We start from the raw sequence: 13,821 nt of genomic DNA, 5'->3' as shown, positions 1-13,821 counted from the left end.
CATTTTAAACTTCTCATCCTTGTTCAAGGATAAAATAATCTTATGTTGGCTGACACTCAGGTTAAGAGAGAAAAAGCATGACTAGTATTTCAGCATAGAACCGAGATATGGCGACCCCGGGCTAGAAAGCAAGGAATAATGGCCAAGAGGATTCATCGCATTGACAATCTGTCGCCTCATAATTTGCAGGGCTCCGGGATGACCAGCAGTCGCTTGGATGGCCAAGGACCGTCAGGGCTGTAGTGCCATGGGGGTTTTGTTTGATGAACAGTGCCCACAACGGTATAGTGGATCCAAACTTTCTTTTTATGAGTGACGAAGCATGATTTCATTTGACTGGATATGTCAGTTCACAGAACAATAGGATCTGGGATACAGATAACCCACACATTTTATAGCCAAGACCTCTGCACGATCTGAAGGTGGGTGCATGGTGCGCTATTAGTGCCCGACGAATTATGGGTCAGATATTTTTTCAGGACACGATTACTTCCAACCATTATATTCACAGCATTCTCGAACAATTTTTTGCTGAACTGACTGAAGAAGAAAAAAAGATATGGCTATTTCCAGTAGAATGGTGCGACAGTCCACATGGCACGTAGCTCAATGCGGCAGTTGCAGAAAGTCTTTGATGATGATGAGATCTTCAGTAAAGATCTAGGGTCCTCTTGTTCACCTGATTTAAGCACATGTGAATTTTATCTATGAGGAACTCTCAAAGGAAAAGTTTAGAGGAATAATTCTGAAACTGCAAAGTCTGTTTCTAAATCTCATAAGATGTGAAGCTTGCATCACAGCTTAACAAGATAACTTTCAACATCTTCTGTAAATACTGGTGAGTTCAGTTTTTTACTAGTTTATTTGTTTCCTTCATTTATTTATTTGTCCTACGCATGTATATAGCTGACAAGTTCAGTTTCGTTTGGTTTCTATAGGCGTAATTATCCTGCTTATTTGAGAAGAGTACGACTGCTCGCCACTGTGGGACTGCGCTCACTCTCACTGCTTCTCTGCACTCCTATGCCTCAGTACTCCGCTATGAAGTCTTAAAATATACTCTGTGTATATACAGAGCCATGAAACTACATCCAAGCTTCTGCAAGGACATCTGGTATTTTTCACAGCCCTCAGCCTTATCACCACTTCTGTTCGTTCTTGCTATGGACCCACAATCGACCGACACCCTGGACCTATCTTGATGTTCATGTCATGCTAACTACAGCACCAAAAACAGGTATGATGGCCAACACCAACTCCACAAAAATGTAATGATCCATTAGCACTACATGGGCTGTGAATTAACAACAAATTCATGTACCTAAAATAAATTGCAAGAAACTGGGTAAAGCTTCTGTTGAGCCTTCGCAAAAAATAAGTTACAGATCTAACATGTCACAGGTTGGACGATGTCACAACATGCTATACAAGGCTGCCAGCTTAAGTCCAGCAGGTGACAAGACCATTGGAATGGGAGCAAGTAAAGAGGATCTCAGAGCACAAATCCCCACATTAGGGTCGCAAACAGGTTAAGAGGTCTTTAGCACCCCCTGGAGTCTTGCTAAATGTGACAAAAAGTGACAAAGTGGCAAAAAGGAAAGTTGCAAAGAATAATCTTCACGACACCAACATTTCTGCATTGATGTTGATTGATCAGAAGTTGTCTACACAATTTCAAGGTCCACTTTAATTAATTTTTAGTTAATTAATAAGAACATAAAAATGTACATAGAGAATTATGGGTGATTAGTCTCTGCTATAATCTAGTAGGGTTCTCTTGCAATTCTTGCACCAGGAGAAGTGATATTTGTCACAGAACTCATCACACAAACTACATAAACAATCTTTGATGGCTTCATGGGATTCCATATTCTTGCATATTCTGTGGTGGAATCCATGTATTGCCAGCCTTGTCAGTACAGAACGCATGTCCATGGTTTTCTTTTGCCCATTCTCTTATCATTAATGGCATCTGTAAAGTAGAATTTCTCTTCTATTTTCATCCGCTCGCCTCGTCGGAGGGTCGGCAGTTTCCTCCCTTGACTGGTTGATGGCAGCATTAAGCGACATCTCAAGTCCTCAATGAAGAAGGTTTCTCTAGCAAGTTCATATGCAAGACTTGAGGGCGGGTTTTTTGCTATGTTGTTCGAGTCAGACGGCCAGTCTGCCGTCACGCGCCCGATTGTTTTCGTATTCTCTCATACCCCAATGAAACATGTAAGTAAATATATTTCACTTGTGTGTGCATGTCTGTGTGAGAGAGAGAGAGGAACATTTTCTCTTGAGCATAAATGTTCAAACATATTTATATTTTGAAGTTTGCTTAGTATTCTGTGTGATTCCCTCCTTTCTCCTATTGTTTTTCTTCAATAATATGACGTAATTGTGTCTTATTACGCGTTTCAGGGCACGATACAATGATTCGTATTCTATTCTCCGAATTCTTGATGAATTGGAAGAAGAAGAAGAAGAAGAAGAAGAAACGAATGAAGGAGATGTTTGGGACGATCCTAATGATGTTGACTTTGAACCCGAAATTATCGAAACGGACGGTTACAGCAGTGACTCTGGAGTTGAGATGGACAGGGCTGATGACGTAAGCGATGACAACCGTGATGACAGCACCCTACGTTTCTTCATTGGGAAAGATGGTGAAACATTACGGGCAAATAATCCCATGGGAAGGAGTAAAAAAAAAAAAAAAAAGCGAAGAACTTGATAAAAACTTTTCCTGGTCCTAAAGGACAAGCTCACCAGTGTAAAACTGAACTAGAATGCTTTCTCACTGTAATAAATTCAAATATGGTCAATGAAATTGTTAGACACACAAATATGTTTATTGACAGTGTAAAAGTGCAACATCCAGAAGGTCGAGAAAGAGAAACAACAAGATCGTAAATTTTAACTCTTTTTGGCGCCTTGTTCTTGAGAGCCGTGAAAAGAGTAAACCGCACAAACTTATTGGAATTGTTTATTACCAAAGGAACCAGAATATTAATACTGCGGGCTAACTCCAGTGAACGTCGCTTTCGATTACTGTTGAGAAGTCTTTGATTTGATGACGTTAATCCTAGAACTGAATATACGGAAAATTACAAGTTTCAAATAAGCCTTTTGATGTGGTAAGGAGGTTGAGCGAGCCAATAAATAATACCAACCAAAATGTGACTACTGATAATTATTTCAGTAGCTACCCCTTGGCCAAATACCTACTGGATCAAGGACTGACCGTTGTAGGCACCCTGAAGAAGAACAAATGAGATGTTCCACCCGAGTTCGTGACTGAAAATAGACTTCTAGTTCCTGGAACCAAATACAGTAGAGACAATACGCGACACTCAGCGAGATATCAAGGGACATCTATTAGAGCTCTCTCTAGCAAATTGACCTGAGAACTACTGATTCTGTCATAAGAACATGTGTATTCGTGTGTGAAGTTTTTGATGTTATTTATGCGTTTTCAGTGAGTTGACATAATTAAATAGTAGCGTGTGTCATTCCTTGATATCTCCTCTCAACGTGAGGGGAAAGGTATGTGCTGTGTTTGGCTGCAGTAACACTGAAGTAGAGAAGAATGTGCGGTCTTTCTTCCATTTCCCTCGTGACAAGAAAATGTAAGTAATATTGTGTTTGCAGATATATTCTTCCAGTGACAAAGAGAATTTTATAGTACTTCATAATCTTGACCTGCTCGACCCATATTCTAACTGGCTTAAAATATAATATGCATATTTTATTGTATAGTGCAGCAGTTAACCTTCAATACCGATGTGTTGTTGTAGGTGTGATCTGTGGGTTTGATTTAATTCAGGAAAATACATATGCATATGATACCCCATTTGGAATGCCATAATGCGTTGTCAAACACTGAAGAAAATATGGGTGATTTATGACATGTACATATTTTGTTGAAACAATATGATGATGCAAATTTACTTTACCCTAATGTAATGGCATTATGGCAAGTATTGCTTATAGGGAAAGTTTGAAAGTTTTTGAGGCTAAATTTATATATTTTCTTTCTGTTAGTAGGCTTCAAGTTAAAAGGAAAAATGTCCAGCTCTTAAATGTAAATTCACTGAATCATGTGTATAAGGAATGTGCCAATATTTTTGTTGACAAGTGTTTTAATATGATGATACAATGCTTTTAAATGAGAAAAAAGAAAAATCTAGCCGTGAACGTTCAGGCAGGAATTCTAAAGCTAAAAAAGTAATGCATAAATGAAAGATCAAGCCCTATCACAGCAGTCCATTTCACATCTTGATTATATGTCTAATTTCAGTCTTTAAGTAATAACCTGTTAAATAATTCTTCATTCATTTATCCAGAATTGCTTTAGCAACTTTGAAGTTGATATCTTAGTAACACTTTCTTTCTAAACGTAATTTATTTATCCATTTCCGTATATACATTTCCATTGATATTTGAATTTAGCGCAAGTTTTCAGGTCAAGCCACTAGGAGCGCCACTTGTGACTTGTCTCCCATCTAAATCCGGAAGTGTCGCGTATTGTCTCTACTGTATTTGCCGGAACATACCAGTTTGGATACCAATATGATAAAAGCCTTGTATCAGTGGTTACAATAAAGAAGAAAGTTGTGTTAGTTCTACCAACGATGCATGATGATGCAGAAATTGATCTGGAATCTGGGAAAACATTCCACATTATGGATTACAATGCCACCAAAGGAGGGGTGGATACAGTGGACTTGATGACTTCACGGTGATCGACTTCTAGACAAACACAAAGGTGGCCGATGGTACTGTTTCATCGCTTCCTCGATATTGCGGGAATAAATTCACGCATAATATATCAAGCAAACAATGCAGGAAAAAACACTTCTAGGAGAGAATATACTTTCAAATTGGCGATGGCACTCATGGAGGAAAACTTGAAACACCATGCAACGATTTGGTCTCTTCCAAAGTATTTGCATGTTTTCTTGGAACAGTGCAGGGATAGTGCACCGACTGGAGGTTCAGGAAGTGTTTCAAGAATACGATGTACTTATCATTGCGGGTCAAAAAAGTACAACCATACTTGTCTACAGTGCCACAAATGTGAAAGATTCGTCTACAAAAGGCATTCACAGCAAGAAGTTTCCTGTGATGCTTGCCTCAAGAACTTGGAAGAGGAAGATATGGTGTAGGTGATTTCAAGGAAAGTTATTGTACTACATGACTTAAGTTCCTTTCATCCTTGTCGCCATTTCAATTTATTTGTTTCATTGAAGAATTGTCTTTCGCTTCTTAAAACAAGCGTAAATAACTGAATTTCCTAAATGTGGACAATATTAGCCATTTAAAAAGTTTTACGGGTATGTAAGTGAGGAAAGCAACGGGAAACTACCTCACTCCTCATTTCCTTAGTACGCCTCTTCACTGATGCCTAGGCCATCTATGACAGCTGATGGCAGAGCTGTTGAGGATCCCACCAGCGGAATCGCTGACGGACTGAACATACGTACGGGTATGTAACGTTACTATGTATCAGATAAGACTGAATTCAGTGCTGAGGAATGTTATTTTCTATATAATGTTTAGTTCAGGAGTGCCATTAAAAGTGCTTGATTTCTTATGCTTCAAAAATATTTGCTTATTTTCATTTTCTACAGTTATTAAATGTTATATTGTGACTCAGACGACTGAATTATTCGTTTAATTTATTATTCATGCCACTGTCTTTTTATGGGGACGTTATCAAATATTTTTAATAAAGACTATTGTGTGCTTTGTGGAAATGTAGGCCTATATGAAGTTATTCATTTCAGTTTCCGATGATTCATTGCATGAAAATCCAGTACTGCTTATGTGAAAAGAAAGGGCGACTATTGAGCCGCCGCTCGAGCTGGGAGCGGAGCGAATAATACCTACGAGTAATCCAGTTGTAGCAGTAGCGTGCACCACCGATCACCTTCACTTACAACTGCAAGTACTTGTGGAGGACCAGATCACAGTGTAGCGAACGACACATGTTTAACAAGGGGAGACCATGACGTTTGGATCACGGATTATCTTCAAACAATGTACGCTTTTAGTAGTCCATTAGGACAATAAAATGTGCAAATAGTAAGGCATACTACTTGGGCGTTTTTGAGAAAATCGCAAGAGAATGTACCGGTGCGTTGCAGTCGCAAGCATGAAATGGCGACGGTCAAGTGATTAGCGTTCAAGCTCCATAATCGCTGGATCACTGGATCGAGTCCCGCTCATCGCTTTTTTTTGTTTCGCAACACTGGTCATATGCTTTCGTATATATTGCAGGTCAGAGCGTCCAGGTGCAAAGCAGTTCCGGGTACCTTACCCGATTTCACTGTCAGGTATGAGGGATTTCGTAAATCACGACAGGCATACATTATCAGGAAAACTTCATGAATTTGGTCGTTTACTTGTCGATAATTATAAATAATATATTTCTTTTTGTAGTCCGCCTATGTGGTGGAGTGGTTAGTGTGATTAGCTGCCACCTCAAGGAGCCCGGGTTCGAATCCCGGCTCTGCCACGAAATTTGAAAAGTGGTGCGAGGGCTGGAACGAGGTCAACTCAGCCTCGGGAGGTCAACTGAGTAGAGGGGGCCTCCATTCCCTCCTCAGCCATCCTCGAAGTGGTTTCCCATTTATCCTCCGGGCAAATGCCAGGATGTAGGCCCCTACTTAACGTAAGGCCACAGCCGCTTCCTTCCCTGTTCCTTGCCTATCCCTTCCAATCTTCCCATCCCCTGTTCAACATAGCAGGTGAGGCCACCTGGGCGAGGTACTGGTCATCCTACCCAGTTGTATCCCCGACCCAAAGTCTCGCGCTCCAGGACACTGCCCTTGAGGCAGTAGAGGTGCGATTGCTGTCTGAGTCTGAGGGAAAGACAGGGGGGTAAACAGATTAAGAAAGAAAGAAAGAAAGATAGATATTTTTTGTCATAATAAACATTAGCAATGAGCCAAATCTGTCCTTCTTAATCTGCTTACCCTCCAGGCTTGGTTCTTCCCTCGGAATCAGCTCTCCTTACATGTCAAAGAGCCAAATAACATTGGAAATCCAATAAAATTTCATGCAAATACACCTTTTTACATTATATTTATTACCTTTGAATTGTAATATATATGAAAGAATATGAGCAGTACTGAAAAACAAAGCGACAAGCGGAACTCGATCCAGGGAATCAGCGATTATGGAGCACGAACGCTAACAACCCGACCACCATCGGCTCATGATCGCAACGCACGGGTACACATTCGACGTGAAAACTTCTCTTTCTGGAGAACGCCTTAGTAGTACAACTTACTACTTGCACATTACCTTGTACTAATGGACTACTAAATGTGTACAAAGTTTGAAGCTACTCTGTGATCCGAATGTCGCGGCCTCCCCTTGTAAGGGTATTGTACCTGTATTCAGTCTGTGCTTCTTAATTTGCGTATATATTTCGTCTGCCTGTTGTGTTTTGTAGATAATGCAAAGTATATTAGATAATAATTGTGGTATTAGTTTGATGTTTAATCCCATTTTTAGATGGTATTCATGTTTTAGAATATTTAAGGAATTGAATAAATATTTACAGAAATTTGCACCACAAATACCACGAAAACCTTCTGATGCATGGCAGTTCTTTGAAATTACTGATGATAAAAATCAGCAAAATGATTTACACGACAGGTAGTGGCGTATCGAATTTATGGGATCATATCAAGAGACATCACAAGGATGAAATGAGCAGGTCGGCTTCTCCAGCAGAAAACAACATTGCTGTATTCAGCAAAACAGTTATGTTGTGAGAAAAGGGCATTGAATTTACGTTGCCATACCAATAACGTATTTAAACGTGCCGCCACAGTACATTCACTCGGTACAACCGGGTGATGACGTCACAACTGCTCCGCACCGCAGCGCTCCGTCCCCAGCGTTACTTATTCTCTTTGCATTAGCCCACCTATAGGAGATCCCAGGAGATCCAGGTATGCGGCTCCCAAGCAAAGCCCATCAAATTATATGATCAAGACAAGACAAGACCAGGTATGCGCGCCCGCTGGAAGGTTACGGCTACTCAAAGAGAGCGTCTACTTGAAGGTCAGCTTTGGTCTGCGAACCTAGGACCATGTCATCAGCGTACATATAGAATATAGAAGATTTCCCAAAGACAACATGTTAATCTTTTAAAATCAACAAGAGGAGTTTAAACCGTTATATTGTGAATTTTTTACGGACAGAAGCAAGAAGATTTTATGACAGACAATTTACTAAGTATTTTAAATAATGTTTTCCCTCAGGCTCTACCATAATTAGCTACAGCAATTTTATGGCAGAGTATGCCGAATCCATAGAACTACCTCAATTGATAGGCAATACTTTTTTACCCCTTGTGCGGACCGAAATAAAAATAAACATCGTTAATGACGCACTCTTAACGCTAATGCATGATTATTAATGATTACAATACACCGTACTTACAGCAGCAATTATTATTCAGTGCAAATCCATAGTGATGTTGATATTTCTTGAATGCGCAAACCATATCTAGTCACTCAAACTGGAGTATTTTCAGGTTAACAATAGTAAATACACACACACGAACTCACATTCATTACTGAATAATCATATCAACGATATTAACACTATGTTATTTACTATAACACACATGTGTAAACAGATTACAAATTTACAGTATCACCAGAACGCATGTAAATTGTAAATATGACTTATTCTTCTTCTTCCTTTGCTCCTTGTTTATTATGTAGTTTTTAAAGCTAGAGCCAAGGTTCACGTAAGAGCGACGCATCAAGCTGGCCGTGAGGCAGGGCATGTATTTTCTCTGCCACATGTAGCGTTGCTGTCGCTGTGAGGAAAAGGAGGCGCTCATTTTGTCGGCGAAAAGTGGCAGTTCGTGACTATATCTGGTGTTATGTCTTTTAATTCAAAAGGTGGAAAGTATTATCTTATTGAAGACATAGGGCATATACTTCGGCGTACGTTTCAAATAACTACTTCGCGTGAATTCACCTCAAACTTGCAATGTGGCGGGTCACATAAAAAAACGACACCTTTTTTTTTTTTTTTTTTTTTTTTTTTTATCATCGCAAGACCCAACTCAGTTCTGCAAGTAATGTAACGACAAGGTCTGCCTTTCTAGTAAAAATGTTCAGGTCTTGGCTCCAAAATTAATTTTCGAATACATACGATGCCGGTTCTATTTCCGAATAAGAGATGTAAGGAAAGAAATGCAAGGTTGTACGACCACAAAACATACCCGGAAAATGTCAAAGGTTGAGGAAAAGTGCAGGTAAGATTCATGATTAATTTGAACGTGTTAACACAATGAATGAAACAGTTATGCAGGAATTACATGTGCATGACCTACCGGTATGTATAACAATTATGTGGCAGCCAGCGGCTACTACCTTTCGAGTTGGCCAATGACAGCCTGTATACTTTTCTAGCGATACGTTTATTATGAAATATTATGTAAAAGTATTACTAAAGCACTTAACATCTTTCTTTCTAGGTTATAATTAATCATTGCAACTGAGTTTGATAAGCAATCAATTTAGCTGTTAGTTACTGAAATATCACCAAATAGGCCTACAGTAGAGACAATACCCGACACTTCCGGATTTAGCCTTGTTAAAATGGGAGACGTGGGAGACAAGTCGCAAGTGGCGCTCCTCGTGGCTTGACCTGAAAACTCGCGCTAAATTCAAATATCGATGTAAATGTATATAGGGAAATGGATAAATAAATTACGTCTAGAAAGAGTTACTCCGATATTAATTTCAAAGTTGCTAAAGCAATTCTTTATAAATGAATGAATTATTTAACAGGTTATTATTAAAAGGCTGAAATTAGACATATAATCAAGATGTGAAATAAACTGCTGTGAAAGGGCTTGATCTTTCATTTATGCATTACTTTTTTAGCTTTAGAATTCCTGTTAGATTTTTCTTTTTTCTCATTTAAAAGCATTGTGTCATCATATTAAAACAGTTGTCAACAAAAATATCAGCACATTCCTTACACACATGATTCAATGAATTTACATTTAAGAGCTGGAAAATTTTCCTTTTAACTTGAAGCCTACTAACAGAAAGAAAATATATAAATTTAGCCTCAAAAACTTTCAAACTTTCCCTATAAGCAATACTTGCCATAATGCCATTACATTAGGGTAAAGCAAATTTGCATCATCATATTGTTTCAACAAAATATGTACTTTTCTTAAATCACCCATATTTTCTTCAGTGCATGACAACGCATTATGGCATTCCAAATGGGGTAACTTGGAACACAACCAGCCACACTCATATGCATATGTATTTTCCTATATTAAATCAAACCCACAGATCACACCTACAACAACACATCGGTATTGAAGGTTAACTGCTGCACTATACAATAAAATATGCGTATTATATTTTAAGCCAGTTAAAATATGGGTCGAGCAGGTCAGAAGATTATGAAGTACTATAAAATTCTCTTTGTCACTGGAAGAATATATCTGCAAACACAATATTACTTACATTTTCTTGTCACGAGGGAAATGGAAGAAAGACCGCACATTCTTCTCTACTTCAGTGTTACTGCAGCCAAACACAGCACATACCTTTCCCCTCACGTTGAGAGGAGATATCAAGGAATGACACACGCTACTATTTAATTATGTCAACTCACTGAAAACGCATAAATAACACCAAAAACTTCACACACAAATACACGTGTTCTTATGACAGAATCAGTAGTTCTCAGATCAATCTGCTAGAGAGAACTCTAATAGCTGCCCCTCGATATCTTGCTGAGTGTCGCGTATTGTCTCTACTGTATTTGATATCACTTAGTTCTACTATGCACATAAACATTTGAGATATTGATAAAGGTAATGATGAATCAATTTTGACGTCGGTAGATGCAGAGTTGGTCTTTGTCCAAAAGTTGCCACGCTTTGCACTCTGACCGGCCAACCGAGCAGAGGAGAGGTGGCCACGGCTCTACCATGGCTCTATGCTTCTGCATTCGGGAGACGGGACGGGGTTGGACCTCACGGCTAGCCCCAATCGTCGGCTGTCCTGAGAATGGTTTTCTGTGGTTTTCCATTCTCCTGCACTAAAGTGAATGCCGGGACAGTACCTAGTATAGGCCATGGCCGCTAACCCCCTCACCTTCTCCCAGCATCTCCTTCACCATAACAAATCTCCCGGTCTGAAGGATGGCTTCACCATCTAAGAGGCCTGCCTCTCCCTTCAGGGGAGGAATGGAAACATTTTAGTAACAGTCAATTTCGAAAGCAATATCGTTAAATCATTACTAATTGTGAAATATTTCCTGGGGATTTTTCACCAATTGCTTTCGAAATAAGGAACGTTGTATCATATTTTGGATCAAACTCATATCGTAAGTAGGTTAAACACAGTCACGAGTTAGTAAATAGAATGTACAATCCTGAAACATCATAATAACGAATACACTATTTTAAATAATTTATTTAAGCATGAAATTCCGAATTTAATCACTTCGCATTCCATTTAGAAACACATGTTTGCATCAGCTGATTCCTAAGTAGCTGCTCTAGCATCGCATAATGAAGAAGCATTATCAAACACTACCAGTCGTCACACTATTTTATTGATATAAATACCGTAATGTCTTATGGCTGAAGGTCATCTGATATTACGCCCCTGTGGTAGAATAACACGCACGGTATCCCCTGCCTATCCTAAGAGGCCACTAATAGGGGCCCCAGGGGCTTTCAACTCGGGAGCATGAGTTGGCGACCATGGGCCCTCAGCTGAGACCTGGCATTGCTTCCACTTTCTTGTACCAGGATCCTCACTTTCATCTATCCTATCCGACCTCCCTTGGCCAACTCTTGTTCTTTTCCGAACCCAACAGTATTAGAGCACTCGAGGCCTAGGTAGTCTTTCATTTTTGCACCTTTCGTGGCCCTTGTCTTTCTTTGGCCGATACCTACATATTTTGAAGTGTCAGATTCCTTCCATTTTTTCTCTCTTATTAGTGTTATTTAGAGGATGGTTGCCCAGATGTACCTCCTCATAAAACAATAATCAGCACCACTCATCAGATATTAGCAATACAAAATGTGTTACCTAGCAACCGTTGATGGATGGCCATGACTGAGAGACATATATGACAATTTTTTTGCAAAGGGAAGTTTGAACCCATTTCTTTTTTTTTTCTTCCTTCTTCACCTGAAATGGTGTAGTATAGTGGGAAGGCAGGGATGAAATGGCTTCATAGAGTAATAAAATTAGCGTGGAGTGTTGGTAAGGTACCTTCAGATTGGACAAAAGCAGTAATTGCACCTATCTATAAACAAGGGAACTGGAAGGATTGAAACAACTATCGAGGTATCTCATTGATTAGTATACCAGGTAAAGTATTCACTGGCATCTTGGAAGGGAGGGTGCGATCAGTCGTTGAGAGGAAGTTGGATGAAAACCAATGTGGTTTCAGACCACAGAGAGGCTGTCAGGATCATATTTTCAGTATGCGCCAGGTAATTGAAAAATGCTACGAGAGGAATAGGCAGTTGTGTTTATGTTTCGTAGATCTAGAGAAAGCATATGACAAGGTACCGAGAGAGAAGATGTTCTCCATACTGAGAGAATATGGAATTAAGGGTAGATTATTAAAATCAATCAAAGGCATTTATGTTGACAATTGGGCGTCAGTAAGAATTGATGGTAGAATGAGTTCTTGGTTCAGGGTACTTACAGGGGATAGACAAGGCTGTAATCTTTCATCTTTGCTGTTCGTAGTTTACATGGATCATCTGCTGAAAGGTATAAAATGGCAGGGAGGGATTCAGTTAGGTGGAAATGTAATAAGCAGTCTGGCCTATGCTGACGACTTGGTCTTAATGGCAGACTGTGCCGAAAGCCTGCAGTCTAATATCTTGGAACTTGAAAATAGGTGCAATGAGTATGGTATGAAAATTAGCCTCTCAAAGACTAAATTGATATCAGTAGGTAAGAAATTCAACAGAACTGAATGTCAGATTGGTGATACAAAGCTAGAACAGGTCGATAATTTCAAGTATTTAGGTTGTGTGTTCTCCCAGGATGGTAATATAGTAAGTGAGATTGAATCAAGGTGTCGTAAAGCTAATGCAGTGAGCTCGAAGTTGCGATCAACAGTATTCTGTAAGAAGGAAGTCAGACGAAACTATCTTTACATCAGTCTGTTTTCAGACCAACTTTGCTTTACGGGAGCGAAATCTGAGTGGACTCAGGATATCTTATTCATAAGTTAGAAATAACAGACATGAAAGTAGCAAGAATGATTGCTGGTACAAACAGGTGGGAACAATGGCAGGAGGATACTCGGAATGAGGAGATAAAGGCTAATTTAGGAATGAACTCGATGGATGAAGCTGTATGCATAAACCGGCTTTGGTGGTGGGGTCATGTGAGGCGAATGGAGAAGGATAGGTTACCTAGGAGAATAATGGACTCTGTTATGGAGGGTAAGAGAAGTAGAGGTAGACCAAGATGACGATGGTTAGACTCAGTTTCTAACAATTTAAAGATAAGAGGTATAGAACTAAATGAGGCCACAACACTAGTTGCAAATCGAGGATTGTGGCGACGTTTAGTAAATTCACATAGGCTTGCAGACTGAACGCTGAAAGGCATAACAGTCTATAATGATAATATATGTATGTATGTATGTCCTGTTACTTCTGCGATCATCATGAGAATGCAATCCTATAAGACTCCTTTGAAGGGGAAGTTTAAAACCAGAGTTGACTGCATTTTAGGTTTTAGCCCTCACCCTCATATGACACCCCTATATTTTGATATTTACTTTTGAAAGAGT

At 39.4% G+C, this 13,821-nt stretch overlaps 1 long non-coding RNA gene across 1 annotated transcript in view; it reads right to left on the bottom strand.

The window, feature by feature from the left end:
• Positions 1–8,699, bottom strand: part of LOC136885718 (uncharacterized) — a 54,127-nt gene extending 45,428 nt beyond the window's left edge. Inside the window, exon 1 of the long non-coding RNA XR_010861595.2 lies at positions 8,446–8,699. This is a non-coding gene — a long non-coding RNA (uncharacterized lncRNA). The remainder of the gene's footprint in view (positions 1–8,445) is intronic.
• Positions 8,700–13,821: the final 5,122 nt, after the last annotated feature.

This window comes from Anabrus simplex, chromosome 14, assembly GCF_040414725.1.
Source record: "Anabrus simplex isolate iqAnaSimp1 chromosome 14, ASM4041472v1, whole genome shotgun sequence".
Lineage (NCBI taxonomy): Eukaryota > Metazoa > Arthropoda > Insecta > Orthoptera > Tettigoniidae > Anabrus > Anabrus simplex.
Note: the sequence above shows the minus strand (reverse complement) of the source record. Positions and strands in the feature narration are given on the sequence as shown.